Source organism: Trypanosoma equiperdum, assembly GCF_001457755.1.
Source record: "Trypanosoma equiperdum strain OVI genome assembly, contig: ctg_1440, whole genome shotgun sequence".
Classification (NCBI taxonomy): Eukaryota; Euglenozoa; class Kinetoplastea; order Trypanosomatida; family Trypanosomatidae; genus Trypanosoma; species Trypanosoma equiperdum.
In genome coordinates, this window is record NW_027123439.1 from 5,608 (window position 1) to 5,913 (window position 306).

Genomic DNA, 306 nt, shown 5'->3' on the forward strand with positions numbered 1-306 from the left:
AATAATATTCCTCTTTCTTTCTAAGGAATCCTTTCACTCACTTATTCTTATTTCGCCCTTACAGTTGATTTCACTTCTTCTATTTTGACATTCCATTTAGACTTTAAAAACACTCTTATTATAATATTTGTATATACACACTCAAGTTCTCTCCAATAAATATAATAATTATTATTTTACTTACCCTCTTTCTATCATCTATTATTGTTATTTTTATTACTACTTTGCATCAGAAGGCACTTTTATTAATAGTTTTTATATGTTTTTATTTCTAGATTTTTAATGGTTTGAAAATACTTTTAAAAT